Source organism: Carcharhinus amblyrhynchos, chromosome 8, assembly GCF_965287045.1.
Source record: "Carcharhinus amblyrhynchos chromosome 8, sCarAmb.v2.hapA, whole genome shotgun sequence".
Classification (NCBI taxonomy): Eukaryota; Metazoa; Chordata; class Chondrichthyes; order Carcharhiniformes; family Carcharhinidae; genus Carcharhinus; species Carcharhinus amblyrhynchos.
This window is the reverse complement of record NC_137331.1, coordinates 65,327,153-65,347,095: the sequence shown is the minus strand read 5'-3', so window position 1 is coordinate 65,347,095 and position 19,943 is coordinate 65,327,153. Positions and strand designations below refer to the sequence as shown.

The following is a 19,943-nucleotide window of genomic DNA, read 5'->3' as shown; positions in this document are numbered from 1 at the left end:
GTTCATCTTGGCAGATCAAATAGGATGGCAGAATATAATATTAACGGTAGGACTCTTGGCAGTGTGGAAGATCAGAAGGATCTTGAGGTCCAAGTTCATAGGACGCCTAAGGCAGCTGCGCAGGTTGAAACTGTGGTTAAGAAGGCATATGGTGTTCTGGCCTTCAATCAAGAAATTGAGTTTAGGAGTCAAGAGATAATGTTGCAGCTATATAGGACCCTGCCCTGGTCAGACCACACTTGGAGTACTGTGCTCAGTTCTGGTCACCTCATTACAGGACGGATGTGAAAGCCATTGAAAGGGTGCAGAAGAGATTTACAAGGATGTTGCCTGGATTGGGGAGCATGACTTATGAGGATAAGTTGAGGGAGCTCGGCCTTTTCTCCTTGGAGAGCTGAAGGATAAGGGGTGACCTGATAGAGGTGCATAAGATGTTGAGAGGTATTGATCAAGTGGATAGTCAGAGGCTTTTTCCCAGGGCTGAAATGGTTGCCACAAGAAGACACACTTATAAGGTGCTGGGGAGTAGGTACGGAAGAGATGTCAGGGATAAGATTTTCATTCAGAGCGGTGGGTGCGTGGAATGGGCTGCCAGCAACGGTGGTGGAGGCGGATTCGATAGGGTCTTTTAAGAGACTTTTACATAAGTACATGGAACTTAGTAAGATAGAGGGTTATAGGTAAGCCTACTAATCTCTAAGGTAGGAACATATTTGGCACAACTTTGTGGGCCGAAGGACCTGTATCGTGCTGTAGTTCTTCTACGTTACTAAACGTCTTTAGCTTCATGGAAGTTTCTCTCAGGATTGTTCTTACAATTCTGGTTCCACACCAGAATAATAACACTGACTTAATCCAGTCCCACTACAATAGAATACATTCCTACAAGTGGCTCCCTCTGACGTTTGTCAATTTACAGTCCACCCAACTGTAAAGAACATAGAAGAATCAAAAAATATAATGTTTGTTCCAACAATAATACAATTAACCATCTGTGATGCCCACAAGTCAGGCAAGGAGTGTGATCTCTTGCTAGGAATGTGCAAGGTATGCGCAGAACTGTGCAAGAGATGAGGCAGGCAGTTGGGAGTGAAATAAGCTGTAGATTCTATACATACTGCAGCTGTTATGATTTCAGTTGATGCTGTAGCTGGGCAGGAAGATCCCAGAATAGAATCCTGGCTCAAAACATTGTAACTTTAAAAAAAGTAAATGAAAACAAGGAGGAACAGAGTCACAGGACCAATATTGATTTTAATAAAAAGAGGGGCAGCACAGTGGCACAATGATTAGCACTACTGTCTCACAGTGGCAGAGACCTGGGTTCAATGCTAGCCTCAGGTGACTGTGTGCAGCTTGCATCTTCTCCCCATGTCTGCATGGATTTCCTCCCACACTCCAAAGATGTGCAGGTTAGGTTGGCTATGTTTAATTGTCCCTTGGTATCAAGGGGATTAACAAAGTAAATGCATGGGTTTCAGGGATAGCACCAGAGCAGGACTGTTGTCAGTGCAGGCTCGATGGGCCAAGGTGACTCTTTCTGCACTGCAGTGATTCTATGGGAAAAAAAACGATTAAACATGAAAAATCTGATTATGATACAATCCTCCGTTACTCCCCCTTATGTTCATGAATATATGAAGTTTTTAAAATAACACCCCAATCCAAAATCAAATGGATCGGTACTCAACCGACCTTCTGTGGATTTTTCTCTCAATGATTGTTGTATGAGAATTTCCAAACTCCACTCCCAAAAAGGCATGCTTACAATGCTTTCATTAACTGTTTGGATTAAAAGATCCATACAGGTTTTATAAACTATTCTAATAAAACTTCTGCCCCACTTTCAACAAGGAATCCAGCATCTAGTTTTCCACCTCTCCTTTGTCTTAAATGGTTTCACAAATTCCCAAGATCTAATTGTTGATTTCCACAATTACTTCAACTTGCATTCCACTGGCTGTAGTAATCTCTTACAAACCTTGAAATCACTTCAGGTATCTTTTGGACTTTTCACTAACCAACTTCTCATCTCTGTCTGTCTTCACTGACCAGTTCTCTGTTCTCGTACCTTTAACTTCTGACTTCTTGGAAACCCCTCTTCATTTCCCTAGTTTCCTTAACCAGCTGCCCTTAAGTTCTACCATTTGTTTTCTTAATCAGTACTGCAATAGTATGGCTTTTCTTCTAGCAAAGAGAGCCTCTAGCCTTCTAAACCAACTGCTTCTAGGAGAGGTGCCTATCTTCAATTATAAAACCTGTTAAAACTAAACTCAAAAAGCCTTCCTATTTTAAAAGCGCCCTCAGTTGCTAAGCAACAACTACGACTTCCAAAAGCTTTTATTTACTATTCATATCCTAACCTCTCTTAAGCACAATACAAACAGTTTGAATTGAAACCACAGCCCTCGCGCATACATTTTCCTTGCAAAAACATTAAATTAAACTCATTTAAAATTAAACCTTATTTCTAATATTTAATAACACAAATCAAGCCCTTAAAATTATTCTTGTTTTCCTGACAGTTATGAATAATAGTATTGACCAGGCTTAGGAGAAACTCAGGCAAAGGTGCTCCAACCAGCCTGTCTCCATACAATTAAGTGACCCAAGCTCAGGAATGTCAGATTGAAATTTAGCCAAAAATTGTGGAGCAGCCTATTTAAATAGTAGAATGGGAGTCAGGATCATGCTTGAGAAAATTTTCTTAAATGTAGTTTTGTTTGAGATATCAGTTTCCTACTGTGGATTTTCTTCAAAGAGGCAAGAGAAAGAACAGCAAAGAAGCTAAGAACAAATGGCTTATAGTAGAGCACTGTAGAAGATCCAGATAGTCTTGCAGATACCCAAATAATTTGCGCTGTATTGACCTAGAGGATCATCTTTGAATTTTCCTTGAGACCTTGCAATAACTTTGCTCCATCCCTACAAATCTGTAAACCAGAACGTCATTTACTTTGGCTTGAAGTCACTTCATTGTATAATTTCTTGGCCACTCAATCATTCCAAAGAACAACAACTTTTGGTGGTTAGTCAATTTGCTGCCCATTTTTGCCAAAATAGCTCATGCTCCCATTTTATGCAAAAATAGGAAAATAAAGTATCATTGGATTGAAGTGATTAGGAAATATAAATCACTTTCCTGTTGTGAACCATATAATGTTCTATTGCTAACCTATAACATTATATGAAACAAAGAAGATTTAATTTTCTTAATGTCAAATTAGTCTAACACTACAGGTGAGGTTTCTGCATGTCAGTGCCCAACATGCAGGACGCTTTATTATCCATCATCCTTCAGCAGTGCAGTGTGCCTGCATTAGAATTGAAGACAAGATGCTGGCAGACTTCTTCTTGGAGACAAGGGGTATCAGTTTCTAAAGGAGGGGGACGCCTGTTGAGAGAAAACTGAGACAAACTCAGACTTACAGCAATATCTGTTCATATTACAGGTATGTTGTCCAGCTGCTCAAAAACTGGATATTATTGAAAATGCTGAATTTCACGCAAGAGTGTAATTTGGACTTACTGGGACAATTTACCTGGGCAGTGGTTCTTGGTAACATGTTGACTTTGCCACTTTGTTTACAGTGGCATATGGATTTTATTTCCTGAGTTGATTACCTGTAATTCCATCTGACCTGCCCAACTAGCCTGTAGTGCCTGACTCATTTTTATTGCACTGTATTACAGAGCATTTTAAGTGATAATAAATTACTGCCAATGCAAGCATGTCAAAATAGTCAGCAGATACCACCCATGAGTAGCATTGCAAAAAGGAAGCATAATTTGTTGTCTAAATTATTGCAGAAATTAAATAGACATGTGTCGAGCTGAATGAGCAATATGGAGTGGGTACCTTTCCCATTTACGAAAACAAAGATCTTGAAACTTTGTCAAAAGTGTCATTCTCAAAGAAATGAATAACTAAAGTGACACAATAATAATGGAATTGATTTGAAAGTAAGTGAGAGGATGCCAACTACTGGGCCACTATTGATCAAGCAAGCCATGATGAACTGAATATTTTAACTCCATGCAACTACACTTCAGGTTGGTTAATGAAATTTAAAGGCATCATGGAATAAGGCAATTTAAAAGTGAGTGAAACAAAGCCTCAGCAGATTGAAGCAACTGAAAATCACACAGATGAGTTCATCAGGTTAATTGCTGATGTAAATATTTTGAAGAACGAATTAACTATGCCAATGAAGCATCCCTATCTTGTTCCTCCACACCAAGGAAAACCTTGGCAATAGTTTATAAGGCACCAACAGATGTAAAGGTTGAGCATACTAGGCTTGGTTGTGCTCATGCAACTAGTTTATAAATATAAGCCAATATGTATTGGAAAAAGCCAGCATCCAAGATGTTTCCAGTTCATTATTATGCTGACAAGACAGCATGGATAAAACAATTCAAATTAATATGCCTGGTTAATAAGCCCTTTCTTCCCAATGCTAACAAACATTGCAAATCAGCTGGGCTCAATGAAAAGACTTATTATTGTCACATGTATTAATATACAGTGAAAAGTATTGTTTCTTGCGCTATACAGACAAAACATACCATTCATAGAGAAGGAAACGAGAATGTGCAGAATGTAGTGATAGTCATAACTGGGGTGTAGCGAAAGATCACCTTAATGCAAGTCCATTCAAAAGTCTGACAGCAGCAGGGAAGAAGCTGGTATGTGACCTCAGACTTTTGTATTTTTTTCCCGATGGAAGAAAGTGGAAGAGAGAATGTCCGGGGTGCATGGGCTCCTTAGTTGACTTCTTTGCCAAGGTAGCGGGAAGTGTAGACAGATTCAATGGATGGGAGGCTACTTTACATGATGGATTGCACTACATTCACAATCTTTTGTAGTTCCTTATGGTCTTGGGTAGAGCAGGAGCCATACCAAACTGTGACACAACCAGAAATAATGCTTTCTATGGTGCATCTATAAAAGGTGGTGAAAGTTGTAGCTGACTGAAAAGAATAAGATATTGTTCCAAATCACATTGTTGCAGTGTGATTGGCTGCCTTTCAATCCATTGTGTCTGTATCGGATCACTGTATGAGCAGTTCACTTTGTGCAGGGTTATGGGGAGAAGGCAGAAAAAAGACACTTTTCAGATAAGTCTACTTCCCTTATGGATGCTTAGATTGAAACTGCCTCCAACACACTAGCAGACTGTGCATTCCAGACCTTAACCACTTGCTGCATGAAAAGTCTTTTTTCTCTCAGACCACTTTTACTTCTATGCTGTCTTGTTCTCAATCCTTTCACAAGACAGCAGTTTCCACCTCTCTGATCTTTCAAGATCCCTTATGGTTTGAATATCGCTATCAAATCTCCTCTCAGCCATGTTTTCTCCAAGGAAAACTTCTCTAGTCCATCTTTGGAACCTCATCTCTGGAACCATTTTTGTGAATCTTTTTGCACTCCCTCCAATGCTTTTTCATCCTTCCTAATGAAAGGCACCAAGAACTGGATGCAATACTCCAGCTGAGGCTAAACTAGTTCAACATAACCTCCTCGCTCTTATACACTGTGTTCTCTTCAATAAATCATGCTTTCATTAATTTCACTAGTCACACGTTCAATTTGTCCAGCCATCTTCAATGACTTGTATATACACACACACCCACATTCCTCTGTTCCTGCACCCCTATGGAGTTGTACCCTTTATTTTGTATTGTCTCTCCAAATTCTTCCCACCAAAATGAATTTTTTTTTAACTTCTCTGTACCAAACTTCATCAGGCACTTGGCCTCCCATTCCATTAATTTGGCTATGTCCTTTTGAAGTTCTACACTCTCCCCCTCAGTTCATAATGCATGCAAGTTACTATCAAATGCAAATTCTGCTCTATACATCAAGGTCTAGATCATTAATAAGTATCAAGAAAAACAAGGGTCCCTTGAGGACTCCACTATAAACTCTCCTATAAACAAACAAATGAATTAGGAGTAGACCATTCGGCTTCTTGAGCCTGCTCTACCATTCACTAAATTATGATTGATCTGATTGTAGCCTTAACTTCTATTAATAGAATCAAATCCCTACATTGTGGAAGGAGGCCATTCAGCCCATCAAGTCTGCAACAATCACAATCCCAATCCCATCCAGGCCCTATTCTCGTAACCCCACATTGCTTGACAATTGCTTAGTGCATCCTATGTTGAATTTCTCATGAAAGACAACATGGCATATAGTAACTTCTGAATGCAACTGATACAGCCAATGGACTGAATTTTATGTTCCATGAAGTCCAGGGGTAATGGTGAATTTGTAAGTCGTATGCTAAGCTCTGCAAACCAAGCATTGGGAACTGTAGGATCCTAAAAATAATTATCCATGAAGGATGCCATCTGGGACGCTACTTATGTGCAGAACCAATGACAAAAGACACCATTACTAACATTCAGCACAATTTGTAGACGGCAACTACGTTTAATGATGATAATTTTGAGGGTTTTGGTGTGTCTAATGAAAAGAAATTATTTTGGAACTGTTAGCATATGAGACGGTTATCTTCTCAAGCTGTGCAATCATTGGATGAACAGGATATCGATGAAGTTATAAACGTGAACTAATAATACTCCTACTGTTCACACACTTACAGAAATTGTGGAAATGGCTTTACATTTAAAGATATAAATAATGAAAATGATGATGATGTTGGTGATCAAGTGTCCATAGACAAATGTATAAATATGTATGAAGATTTAATTCATGCCCTAGAGCATTATAATTTCATAACGAAGCTAGAGTTAATGTAGGCTTACAAGAGGCACAGAAAAACTAATCAGAGAAGCCCAAGTTCATGAAGCAAATAAAATTAGCTTATCTCTTTAACAAGACATCCTAGCAGAATGCTACTAACCTGACTTTAACTCCAAATGTAATTTCCACGCTAGAAAATCCTATTACTGGCCCATCATCAACACCAGATATCCAAGCAGAGTGCTCTCCCTCAAACATCAGCACACAATATTTACTAAGTACAAAAAAGGTTTTTACATTTTTTTCACACTTTAACACTTACGTATTCTTTTAAAATAGCCTTATTTACTTCATTTTGCATTTGGCTTCAGATATTATTTTCCGAAATTCAGCACTATCTCCAACCTGAGATTACTAGATTTTGGAAATTGTATTTTTTGAACAACAAAGGTGCTGCGCATGATTTAAATGTACAAGCCTTAGAACAGTCCATTCGTTGTTAAAGATATGGCCCATTAGGGTTTTAAGTCAAACATAGTTTTGGATCCAATACAATGTCAAGCTTTCAGGGGAATAAAAACATATTTCTGACAAAAATAATTGGAATTTTACAATCAAGTGGTTAATTGGCACATCAGTGTGCCACTGTGACCTTTTGATTTTTCCCCAGTCTTAACCTATCTGAAGACCTAAGGTCTGAGATGCGAACAGATATTTCATATATCGCAACCCTCTTAGGACAGAGGCTTTCTACCCACACTTACCTATGCTAATCGGGTTCATGAGAATAGTTCCAGGGATGAATAGCTTCAGTTATGTAAAAAGATTGGAGAAGTTGGGACCGTTCTCCTTGGACAAGGTTGAGATTTGATTGAGATATTTAAAATCTTGAGAGGTCTACACAGAGAAGAAAGGGAGAAACTGTTCCCATTGGTGGGAGAACCAGAGGATTCAGATTTAAGGTGACTGACAAAAGAAGCAATGGCAACATGGGAAAAAGATCTTTCACGCAACGAGCGGTTATGATTTAGAATGACCAAGTGTGCAGTGGAGGGAGGATGAAATGAGGATTTCAAAAGAGAACTGAATCATAAATTTGAAAAAAATTTTGCAGAGAAAAGACTGAGCAGTGGCACGAGGTGACTTGCTCCTTCAAAAGGGCCAGCACAGACACAGTCGGCCTTTTGTTGTTTACGCTAAGGTTATTCGTGGACTGAAGGAATAGTCCAAGGATTAGGATTCTGCAATTCATCACCATTGCCACATCCATGTACATGGTTCTGGCTGTGGTAGCACATTTCTTACCGTTCACACCTATTTCAGTTAAAAGAATATTTGTATCTCTCAAATGTTTGCTTTTACCAGCTTCCACGTGGAGCAATTTCCTCAATTGACTGTCCAATGGCTCTGCTCTGCATGATGTTCAGCTTTATATCTTGCAGCTGCATCCTTACAATGACCTCCACAGACATTGGCCCACTCACACGAATCTTGTCCTCCCAGGTGCATTACACCACTTATTAGCAAGACTCACACTTCATGAAAAATATGTCTTTGGTGAGAGACTGGCAAATCTTTGCATTCAGAGGGACCCGGATATCCTTGGATTGAATCACAAATTGATATTGTAGACAATTAGGAAAGCCAATGGTATACGACCCTTTGTTACAAAGCAGGATTGGAGTCTATTATTAAAGAAATCTTAAACAATTAAACAGGACATTGGTGAGCTCACATCTAGAGTACTACGTACAGTTTTGATCTCTTTACCGAAGGAAGAACATTCATAAAGCATGATTAGGAGAATGAGGTATGATCTAACTGAAATTTCTAAGCGGCTTGACAGGATAGATCATGAAATCCCTAGTGTGGAAGAGACTGTTCAACCCATCAAGTCTGCACCGACTTTCCGACAGAGTAATTTACCCAGGCCCTCTCTTCTGCCCTATCTCCACAACCCCACATATTTCCCATGGTTAATCCATCTGATCTACACATCATGGGACACTAAGAAGTTAACATGGTCTATCCACTCAAGCTGCACATCTTTGGACTGTTGGGGGGGGGGGGGGGGAGGGGGGTGGAATTGGAGCACCTGGAAGAAACACACACATACATGGGCAGAATGTGCAAATTTCACAGGTATCCAAAGCCAGAATCAAATCCGGATCCCTGAAGCCGTCAGGCAGCAGTCTTGGGACAGCATGATGGCACAGTGGTTAGCACTGCTGCCTCTCAGCGCCAGGGGCCGGGGCCTGGATTACTGTCTGTGTGAAAAATGTAACTGGTTTGCTTAGTATGTGGATGGTGATGAGGATCATCAGAGGATACATCAGGATATAGATCGGTTGGAGACTTGGGCGGAGAGATGGCAGACAGAGTGTAATCCGGACAAATGTGAGGTAATGAATTTTAGAAGGTCTAATACAGATAGGAAATATACTGTAAATGGCAAAACCCTTAGGAGTATTGATAGGCAGGGGTATCTGTGTGTTCAGATACAAAGATCACTGAAAGTGGCAACGCAGATGGAAAAGATAGTCAAGAGGGCATAATTCCCTTCATCGGTTGAGGCATTGAGTTTACAAATTGGCAAATTGTTTTGCAGCTTTATAGAATATTAGCTAGGTTGCATTTGGAATATAGTGTTCAATTCTGGTTGCCACACTACCAGAAGGATGTGGGTGCTTTGGAGAGGATACAGAAAAGATTTACCAGGATGTTGCTTGGTATGGAGGGCATTAGCTACAAGGAGAGGTTGGAGAAACTTGGTTTGTTCTCACTGGAACGACAGAGGTTGAAGGACAACCAGATAGAAGTCTACAAGATTATGAGAAGCATGGATAGAGTGGATAGTCAAAAACTTTTTCCCAGGATGGAACATTCAATTACTAGGGGGCATAGGTTTAAGGTGCGAGGGAAAGGTTTAAATGAGACTTACGAGGCAAGTTTTTTTCTCCACAGAGGGTGGTGGGTGCCTGGAACTTGCTACCAGTGAAAGTAGCAGAAGCAGATACAATAGTGACTTTTAAGGGGTGTCTTGACAAATACATGACTAGGGTGGGAATAGAGAGATACAGTCCCCGGAAGGGTTGGGGGTTTTAGTTTAGTGGGGCAGCATGGTCAATGCAGGCTTGGAGGGCCGAAGGACCTGTTCCTGTGTTGTAATTTTCTTTGGATTAGGTTGGAGACACTTCTTCACTCAAGAGCTTGTGAATCTTTGGAATTCTCTACCCCAGTTGTCAAGTATATTTTTGGGTATGAAGGGAATTAAGAATTTTGTGGTACTAAGGAAATTGAGGAATATGGGGATAAAAGTGGGAAGGTAAAGTTAAGTTGGAAGGTCAGTTATTATTTAGTTGAATGGTGGAGCAGCTTTATATCCTGTATCAAGGGCATTACTATTAAAATTAGTCAGTATTTATTGGTTTATATGCTATTGTAGTAGAGTTTTGCATTATGTAGTTGGCAAACATTAAGCTTGATAGGTTCTCACGTAGAATATCTAATGAGGGAGTGTGAAAAGGATTGTGTTTGCTAAGCTGTCTGCAATTCTAAGAATCATGACCACAATTTTGAGCAGATGATTTCTGGAGAGGGCAGTTTGGGAACCATTGGATGGAAACAAGTCTCCATTTTGCCTCGCTTCAGTGGTGAATCACAGGGTACAATTTTCTGTCCATTGTGTTACTTTTTTATTTTTATATAGTTAGGTACAATTTGCATTAATCTTCAGAAAAGTTTAGACTCCAGTTCTGTACTCATCAGAAATAGCACAATTCTAATTATTTTGTATAAATAATGTTTAGCATATCACATTTTATAGATTCATCACAAGTACTTATGAGTGGAAAGTTTAAGTTTGCAATCTGCAATTGATTTCACTCTGTGGTTTGGATGGCAAAAACGTGGATACTTTTGCAACTCTTGCTCAACAGCATATAACTAAAATATTTAACTTGCTAATGATCTAAAATTCAAATCACAAAAAAATCATAATTGTACACGATTTTCTTTAAAAGGATATAATGTACTCCGATATCCTTCAGTAGAAGGGCTGAGAATACAAAGAGGAAAGTGCAGGCTGAGAAAGATTCCATTTGGTCCATTCCTTAAAAAATGCCCAAATCACCTGTCCTAAACATAAAATCCCTGTTTAAATATTTCTTTTTCCCTTCAATCTCTTGAATAGTTACTAGAATTTATAATTTTATAGCCAGTGTCATCATATATTACATAAACAATTTTGAAGACATGTTCTGCAAAAGGATTTTTTTTAAAGCAGATAGCTCTTGTACATTTTAATGTACTGATGAGCATTATGGAATAACTTTAACTGTTACAAATTAAGTTTAAAGTTTATTTAGTGTCACAAGTAGGCTTTCATTAACACTGTAATGAAGTTACTGTGAAAATCAAGCACACAATTTTAGAATTGTGAATGACCAATAAATTCCATTTCCTCAATAACAGATATTTGTGGTGCAAGTCACAGTCATAGAGATTTACAGCATGGAAACAGGCCCTTCAATCCAACTTGCCCCTTATTTTAAACTCCTAAGCTAATCCCAATTGAATGCGTTTGGCCCATATCCCTCCATACCCATATTACCCATGCAAGTGTCTAAATGCTTTTTAAAAAGACAAAATTGTACCCGCCTCCTCTTCTATCTCTTGCAGCTTGCTCCAGACTCTCGCCACCCTCTGTGAAAAAACTGTCTCTCTGGTCCCTTTTGTATCTTTCTCCTCTCATTTTAAACCTATACCGTCTAGTTTTAGACTCCCCTTTGGGAAAAGCTATTGACTGTCTAGCTGATCTATGCCCCTCATTATTTTATAGACCTCTATAAAAGTGAATTTGACAGGACTGTATTCTGAAATACAAAGTTCAACTGTATTATATAAATCAATAAATACAAGCATTTGAGACAAAAAAAACTAATTCAACGTTCCCAAATCAAATGCTAAACTGTAATATGCTCAGTCATTTGGGAAGATTCTTCAGGTAGTTGCTTCCGGTAACACACACAAGCTATTCTGTGAGCTTCTTATACTTGTTACAGTTTCCTCTCTGTACATTAATTAACATGTTTAAATAATTTAATCTCACTTTTTTTAAAGTTATAACATAGTAGAAATGTGTTATTGTATAACTTAACTGTACGTCCAGTTCTAAAGTAGGGAAGGACAGTGATATTTTACAGCAGTTGTAAAATAATTGCAGCTTCAGGGTCCTATCCAATTCTGAAATGAAACAAAGGCTGTCTCACATTTGTTTTCTCTAGTGAAATCAGGCTATAATTCTGAACTACAACATACATTATTGTTAATGAAGCAAAAACATTTTCTGGTTTATTGTAGCGTAAATGCATCCATCTGAACAAATATTATATACTAAGCAATTCATAACTGTAGCTTTGAATATACAAGTGTACAAACATTAACCAAATGTGACCTATATTAACAGTTGGAATTACATATCCATTTGATAGGAAGGCAAACAATTAGTGGTCACTCATTTTGGAACGATTATTCATAAAATAACAATCATACTTATTTACAAGCATATTCCATGAAATGTGAAGCTATTTGAATTTAAAGTTAGTCCTGTTCCATTAACTGGTCCACTAACTTCAGACATGAATAAGATTCCATTAAATTTCCTGGAAAACACAACATATATCTGTCACATTTAATTCAGCAACAAATACACCAAGTGAAAATTTCAAAGGAATCCAGGTGAACAATTTATAAAACCGTTGTTACATCTCAATCTACCTTCTATAGACTTTGAATTACAAATCCACAACACACTGGTTTCCCAAATTTCTTATTGTCCATCTGGTCCATTTTATTAATCTTGAGTTTATGTCAACAGAATTCAATAATAGAAAATATCAACATCTTATTTCCTTTTTTGATTACAAAAGAAAGCTAAATATATACACACACATCTAGGCAGGGAAAATACGATTCAGTGTTAAAAATAGTTACTTAATGAAATGCAAAACCATCATTCATTATGCCGCACATTGCATGAATCTAAAAGGGCTACATGTCAGTAAAACAAGACCTCCAAATAGATCTGGTCGGTAGTCAATCTCTTTGCACTAGTAAGATGTGAATGGTACCTGAAGAGACTAATATGTGCAATACATGAGAAACAGCATATCTAGAGATTTAAGTCCAGACAACATCAATAGATATGTTATCTGGCTCAAAGAGCCTATACAAGCTGTTAATGCTTCTAATTGCAGGTACTTGCATTTTCAAAGTAGTTCCCAACATACAGAAGCATCTTAAAGCTTTTACAATGAATGGGGAAAACAATGGCTGCCAAATAGGAAGGAAATGAAAAAGCATGGTCAAAAAGATAGTTTGAAGTTTCAGGTCAGAGGAATGAATCTATGGTAGCAGGTCCAGAGGACAAGTGCAGTGCAGGTGGGAAAAAGTCATCAATGGTGGTGCAGTGAACAAGGTAAAACCTGGTGTCAGAGGAATGGAGAATGTATTCCAGGATGTATGACTGGATGAGATCAATGAAGTAAGATGGGACAAGATTGTGGAGGGAACCAAAAAGAACTTGAAGTTAATTTAATGGATTACAGACAGCCAATGTAACTCCATCGATACAAGATTGATGGAAGGAATAATTTGGGTCAGTGAAAAATGCAGGCTGTGCATTTTGAATAAATGCTAATTTTGGTGGGCTGGGGTGCCAAGATGGATGATGCTGCATTAAAGAAGCAAACTCAACATGTTGAAGACAATTTTGTGCTTCAACAGCAATGAAGGAATTAACAAGCATGACTGGCCAGAAACACTCAGGAGAAAGAAAACAGACTTGGTAGCACAACGGATACGAGAGACAAAGTTTAATTTGGGTTGAGTGAAATGCAGGTTTTTCACTACTTCAGGTAGGGTGGCAATGGGGCAGGTAGCATGGTCATTCAGAATGTTTCTGAGTGACCTACCAAAGAACTATGATACACATGGATGGTGTTATGGGGCAAGAATTCATATAATGAAAGCTAAGTGCCAGGCCAATTGGTTCATCACAATTGTGCTGGTTCTTTGAAAGATTATCCAATTAGTCTTAGACCTTCGTAATTTCTTCATTTCAAGCTTGTATCCAATTCCATTTTGAAAGTTAAAATTGAACCTTCTTCCAACCCCTTCCCTTTTAGACAGTGTATTCCAGATCATAATTCATCACACAAAAATATTTCTCCTCTTGCTTCTGCCACCACTGCCACCCCCACCCCCTTGAATTTTTGCCAATCATCTTTAATCTGTGCCAGCTAGCTATAGCCTCTTTTGCCACTGGAATCAGATTTTCCCCATTGAGTCAAAGTCCTTATAATTTGAGCAGCTCAATCAAATCTCCCCTTAACATTTGTTTTTGCTCCAAGGAGAACAGTCCCACCTTCTCTCATCTCTCCTTAAAACCTTGTTCCTGGTACCATTCTGGTAAATCTCATCTGTGCTCTCTCCAATCCCTAGACATCTTTCCTAAAGAAGTGCAGTGCCCAGAATTGGACATATACTCCACAAGTATAATTTCCTTGCTTTTGTATTCTGTATCTTTATAAATAAGTGTTTTTCAATTTATCATGCTATCTTCAAAGGTTTGTGCATGTGAACCCCCAGGTCTCCCTGTTCATGCACTCACTTGAAATTGTCCTGCTTAATTTATATTGCCTCTTATTTTTTTCTTTCAAAAGGCATAACAGTTCACACTTCTTTGCATTAAATTTTATCTGCTATGTATCTGCTCATTTTCACCATTTGTTTCCCTCCTGAAGTCTGCTGCTATCCTTCTCACTGTTTTCAAGCTTTGAGACATTTGCAAACTGTTTATTAATGCTTCCTATACTAAATCCAGGTCATTAATATAGATCAGAGTTCATTGGTTCTGTACCAACCCATGGGGACGCAATTGCAATCTGAAAAACACCATATATCATGACTCTAAGTCTCAATCAATTTTGTACTCACACTGTCACTATCCCTTTAGAGACAATATAAATTAAGCATGAACAAAGACACCTGGGAGTTCACATACACAAACTTTTGAAGGTGGCATGTTAAGTTGTGGGCTTTAATCTTGTTAAAAATTCTACTTTGTATCATCTGAAATTCCACATACACAACAAATGCATTAAGTAAAATATGGTGGATGCTGAAAATCTCCAATAAAAACAGAATGGTGGAAATATTCAGCAAGGATGGCAGCATTAGAAGACAGAACTGACATTTCAGGTTGATAAGCAAAGATAATTTACCCAAAATGTCAACTCTCTTTCTCTCTGCAGAGATGCTGTCAGACCTGGATATTTCCATCATTTTCTGTTTCATATCAATTCTGTCATCTTCATCAACCTGTCAATATTTAATTGATTCAGATCAGAAATTCATCAATAATGGTTTTGATAAATCAAATGTCACAAAGGATAAAAGCAACAATATTCATGACACCTGCATAAATGCACCAAGTTTGTCAAGTACCAACATAGTGATCTTGCAAAGACAAATGTTTGAGTAAATTAACCCAATTCTATCTTACGTAGTGGTGTAGAATTTTGTTTAGAGGTTGTAGGGGAAAATTATGTAGGATCCTTTACCTCACGATAACGTAGAACCAAAATTAGGAAACGAAATAAGCAGAGCTAAACAGTACAAACAAGATCCTCCCAGGCCTCCTAGAGTTGAGAGCTGAAGGCAAGTTATTGACCTATTGAGAAAACTTAAGGAGCAGGCATTCTGTTGTGAACCCAAGCTTAGGATTGCCTTTTTTCCCCTGGTTGCATTAGCCAGCTTACATATATTAGATGATTAAAATGTCTGTTTAATGTTTTAATATATAATCTAACATAAATTAAAGTTCAAACAACTATTATTGCTGTTTAGACTTAAAAGCTTCAAAAAATTGAAACACAAGGTACTCGGTAAGCTTATCCAGAACTAGTTTAGTAATGAGGGTGGAGAAACGGACTGCATTAGTACGAGTACCTGGTTTTGGGTAACTTGAATGTTTAGCAAAATATCCAAATTGATGGATCTGATAGGAGTATATAGGAGGGTTCCGTTATTAGTTGAAATCAAAATTATGATCAACAGACAGCTCACTTTTACATCATGAAAAGTGGAAAATCAATCCTATGGAATTGATAAACTCTCTTCTTTTGCTAATTAGGCCAATTTCTGTATGAAGATGCAGTTGATAAAATATTCTGCAAAGATGAATGGGGGAAGAGTTGCTCCAACCTCTTGAAATAAAACCATAATAATAGTCAGCTTGCAACAACCTCACTGCAGTACTTAAAGATGAGTTCTATCATCAAGGTGAGACAACTGCTGTAACAAATCCAAGACAAAAAGATAATTCACTTCAACGTAGGATTTTAATTCCCTTGTACAGAAAGTCTGTATATGTCATACACTCCCAAATAGAGCCAGCTCCTCCGTGTGCAGAAAACTGATTAAGGTCATTGAGAAAGCTGTAAAATGGAATGTGGCAAAGTCATTATTTTCCAAAAAATCCTAATTGAGGGGTTTAAGGAATGAATAAGTAATTCAGCAAAAACAGGACACTTTACATTTCTTAAACAATTTTTATTAGAAATAAAAAAACTTAACCTATTCATGAAATGTTTAGCCTAAACTCAGGTCTTGAGTTGATTTTCAGTTAAAGTATAATTGATGATTTCATATGGCCAGTGAACTTCCTTATACTCACTAAAATATTTGTTATATCACTTGAAAAGATGCACTTACTCACAATGTAAACATTCAATTATATGATGTTAGATTACATTAGAAACCAACAGAACATGTGTTGGCTAGAAATATGAAGAAAGCCCATCCCTTCATTGAAACAAATACGTTCAGAAGGACTTTGTAAACTCTTATTAAAGATTACAAAACAAACAAATCGAAATTATGGGAAAAACAATAAGCTATTATGGATAAGAGTTTATTACAGATAGTTCATTTAAAGTGGAATAAATAAACTTCAAAAAGCATTCTTAAGTTGCATTTAAATACAAATTATGTACTATGCATACACAGAACATTGTCTACTTGTATAATTTGACAAATCAAAAGCAAAAAGGTATTTAAACATGTTCGTAAGAAACAAAGTACTTGTTTAAATACATATTTTGAAAGTTTATGTTCAACTCAAAAGTAATAAAGTCTGAAGTCAAGTGCATCAAAAGCTGAATCACAAAGCTAACAGGAATGCAACTACTAGTTTTATTACCTCCCAAGAATACTGAATCAAGTAACAAGTAGTTAAAATACCTGGGAAATCCAGAATTTGATAGATGAACTGGGAAATGAAAGGTGCTGCCCACAAAGAAAATGGTGGTAAACATTCAATATAAAACACGGAGAGCTCACCCTCAGCTCAGTAAGTGTCAGGGAGTTGACATAATTTGGGATGATGTGAAGATGTTGGTGTTGGACTGGGGTGTACATAATATGGGATGCTAACGAGCACAGAATATGGTCATCACTGTCTAGAGACGGGGGGGTTAAAACTATAATCAATTACTTTTCTTAATGTATAGTTTTAACAAAATGTAATCTGTAGATATTTACATATTCATTGAAACTAATCAAGGGGAAAACACTTGCAAATGATTCTGGTATCTGGAGGTTATGGTGGGTAAATACTATTACATGAATATCAAATTTCTCTATCCACTAATTTAGTACAGATTTTAAACAGGGTTAAAAATAAAATTGGGCAACGGTCTGGTTAAAAAGGGTGGGCAGAGAATTATAATGCAAATCTATTTAACCTTAAAATAATTACAAGAGGCTTTAGTTTGTTCACAGAATATAATATTAACTAACATTTATAATTTTTACTTTTGGATGTTAAACTAGGGAACAGAATGTTGAAGACAAATATTTAGATAATGCAAGAAAACATTTAGCTAATGATTATGAATTAATCTAACAATATGTCTTGACCATTAATGACCTACCTTAACAAAAATGCATAAAATATACAGCATCGAAATAGGCTAATCAGCCTGATTGGTCCATCTCAGTGTTTAGGCTCTATGCAAGCTTCCTCCCACCCATCTATATCTAATCTTATATCAGCATATCATTCTATTCTTTTCTCCCCTCCAGTTGTATTTATATTCCCTTTAAAAATGCATCTATGTCATTCATTCTACTGTTCCTCATGGTAGGAACGTTTCATATTTGAAATCATTATTTAGTTAAAGAAGTTTCTCCCAAATCGCCCATTGGATATATCAACTTAAAATTTATAGCTCTTGGGTTAGGGCTCCTCACAAGCAGAAATATCATTATTAAATACTTTCATAATCTTAAACACCTTCTAACTTTTATTTGCCAAGAAGCATGTAGCCTCCTTATTCTTCTCATCAAGATGCACCCACATCATATCAATCTAGGTTGAAATTCACTTGCTAATCACAAGCCCATTCTAAAAATATGTTAATGTCTTCTTGTATTTTATCTTTAGTATTAACTACACCCTATTTTACAGGACTAAGGCTCTGAAGTCATAAATTCTACTTAAAAAGGAAATATTGCAGGGCAGCGGAAATAATCAGTAGCTCTTTCAGAGGGCTGGCACAGACATGATGGGCTGAATGACCACTTGATAACTGTATGATTCACTGATTCCATAAAGCAGGCAACCAATTTTAAAATATTTAAGTAGAGATTTTACCTAATCATGGAATTCGCTAATCTTAATGAAATAAAAACGTACTTAAATAAATAACACTAGTTTTAGCCACGTGGTGATTGTTACTGTTTTCTGAAATACAAGAGCTATTGGAAGTTAGACTGGATTATTGATTAATTCCTGTTTAAGATGGAAGCTCTATACTTTGTATAAATAAACTAATTTGACGATCTAAAAAAAGTAAATTCTACTTAATGCTATAAAGCTTATCTATTGTTATTCAATATTGGAATGAAGCAGATTCAAATAAACCCAAGAATCGCATTAAAAAACAAGTCGGTTTTCACCAGCAAGGATATGGGGGGAAAAAAAAGGGAGAATTTGAAAAAAAAAAATCTACATTTATTCATAAATCAATTTTAATTTTAGATGCTCCTATATGCTCCTTCTGTACTCCTAGATAAATCAGGCTTATTAATATGTTTATTTTCCATTAGCCAAAGAGAAATAAAGTAAATTTAAAGAAGTTTGCACTCTCTCAAGTTAAAATGGAATAAGAGTTAAAAAATTTAACCATAGATTAGCAAAGCACCGACTTACTTTTATGTGAGTGCTGTAAGTATGACAACACATTGACTGGTCAACTGAGTAACACAATAAACACAATAAAAGTTGCTAATTACCTACATATTTGGTAAAATTGTCTTCCCTGTATGTTGTTGCAGTCATTCTCAGTATTAACTGTACCAACCAATTTGGTGTTATCCAGTCATATATGAAAAGGTGCAAGTCCCTAAAGTTACAATTCTACTTAAGAGCTATATTCTTTAAAATGTAGTTTTTCAATTTCTAGTTCAAGGTTTAAAATCTATTCCTTACTTCTAAAGTTCTGTTATTAGGAGAATAAGAGAGCAAATTATATTCTTAATTGCATATATCCATGGATCACTGGGACAGTGTTGTAATTTTTTCTTGAAAAGTGTGATGGTGTGATAATTGAACATCAGCTGACATTTCAATTTTATTTTGGTTTCAACGTTATGTAATATATCTGGTATGAAGATTCTTTAAACATAGGTGTTGTATAACTGTACATGCCATTTGTCTTGTTAGACACATTTAACAAAAAAAAGACAGTTATACAAGTGTACTGAACATATTTCTTATTCCCTTCAATATATTCCAAGAATCCTAAAGTTGATTCAGATTCTAACTTATTTTTCAGTTACTGCTCACATTCATGATTTAATACTTAAAATATTATTTTATACTTTTTGAATAAGGACTCTATTTTGAGTAGGTGTACAATAATTACACTATTAGTATTACATTAGGTTTTCATTCAGCCCTCTACAGAAAGAGTTTCTGAAATAAAATTCAGTATTGAATAATTAACAAAGCCAGATTAGAATCACAGAATCCCTATAATGCAGAAGGAGGCCATTTGGCCCATTGAGTCTGCACTGACAACAATCCCACATAGTTGTCTCACTAATCCCTTGAACCTACACATCCAAAACATTAAGGGACAATTTAGCAATGCTAATCAAC

At 36.9% G+C, this 19,943-nt stretch overlaps 1 protein-coding gene across 4 annotated transcripts in view; it reads right to left on the bottom strand.

The window, feature by feature from the left end:
• Nucleotides 1-19,943, bottom strand: part of plag1 (pleiomorphic adenoma gene 1) — a 51,102-nt gene that overhangs the window by 23,883 nt on the left and 7,276 nt on the right. The window contains exons 2-3 of one of the 4 annotated variants that reach the window (XM_080194207.1): nucleotides 11,875-11,959; nucleotides 8,078-8,316 (exon numbers count right to left, since the gene is read on the bottom strand). The exons of 1 other annotated variant lie outside the window; for it this stretch is intronic. The gene's annotated coding sequence lies outside the window, so the exon portion shown is untranslated. Of the gene's footprint in view, nucleotides 1-8,077; nucleotides 8,394-11,874; nucleotides 11,960-19,943 lie in introns of those variants that run through there. 2 more of the 4 variants (XM_080194208.1, XM_080194209.1) reach the window with 2 other exon arrangements.